General features: G+C 33.2%; 1 non-coding gene across 1 annotated transcript; it reads right to left on the bottom strand.

Annotated features, from left to right (window-relative positions):
• Window positions 1-686: 686 nt before the first annotated feature.
• On the bottom strand, window positions 687-790 carry LOC112095495. The gene has a single exon (XR_002903869.1). It is a non-coding gene; the product is annotated as a small nucleolar RNA R71 (small nucleolar RNA).
• Between the last annotated feature and the right edge of the window lie 239 nt (window positions 791-1,029).

Consider the following 1,029-nt stretch of genomic DNA (forward strand, 5'->3'; position numbering starts at 1 on the left):
TTCTTTACAATTCTGCAATTTAATTTTTAAGTTATTTTTCTTTGTAATTTTTTTTATTAATTTATTTTTAGTTAATTTATTTTCACGTATTTTTTTTAGTGTGTTTTTATAGTAAGGTTGTAATAGCGCAATAAGGTTAGTATCGTAATTTCTCCCTCTTCTTTATTTTATTTGTTTTGTTCCCATCTTTATTTTTATTTTATTTGTTTTGCATGCATGGTCGAAGGTCATTATTACATAATCTTGAACCTATAGACCTTGAACTTGAGAAAACACTTCGCACACACAAACAAGTTAAAAATAAAATGAATTTGCAACCACATGAGAGGCCATTTAAGGACTATTTTAGTCCCTTAGCTAATTTGAGCACATCCTGCATAAGATACCCAAATGTAGCTGCTAGGAGTTTTGAACTAAAACCTAGTGTGCTAAATTGTCTCCCAACATTCTATGGCCTAGAAAATGAGGACCCATATAATCATCTGAATGATTTTCATGCTATTTGTCAAACTTTTAAATATGAGAATTTTTCAGACGATGATGTTAAACTCAGATTATTCTCATTTTCTTTAAAGGATAGAGCTCGTTCATGGTTAAATACTTTGCCTGCTAATAGCATTACATCATGGGAACAAATGGTAACTAAATTTTTGAATAAATATTTCTCAGTGTATAAAACCAATGCTATTCGCAGGGAAATTTCAGAGTTTACACAAAGAGAAGACGAGCAATTTTTCAAAACATGGGAGCGATTCAATGGGCTACTCTTGAAGTGTCCACATCATGGGTACGAGAAATGGCACCAATGCCAATACTTTTTGGAGGGATTACTACCAAATGTGCAAGAATGGCTAATGGCAACAAGTGGTGGAGAGCTGATGTCAAAAAGTGCAACAGAGATTTGGGAATTCTTCCACCGACAAGTGGATAATTTCCAACAACAGAGTCGATCACTCAGGAATACTAGAATAATTAAGGGAGTAAATGAGGTTCACATTGGCGAGTCAAGTTCAGAAATCAAAGAAGTCA

Source organism: Citrus clementina, unplaced genomic scaffold (genome assembly GCF_000493195.1).
Source record: "Citrus clementina cultivar Clemenules unplaced genomic scaffold, Citrus_clementina_v1.0 scaffold_9, whole genome shotgun sequence".
In the NCBI taxonomy this organism is placed as follows: domain Eukaryota; kingdom Viridiplantae; phylum Streptophyta; class Magnoliopsida; order Sapindales; family Rutaceae; genus Citrus; species Citrus x clementina.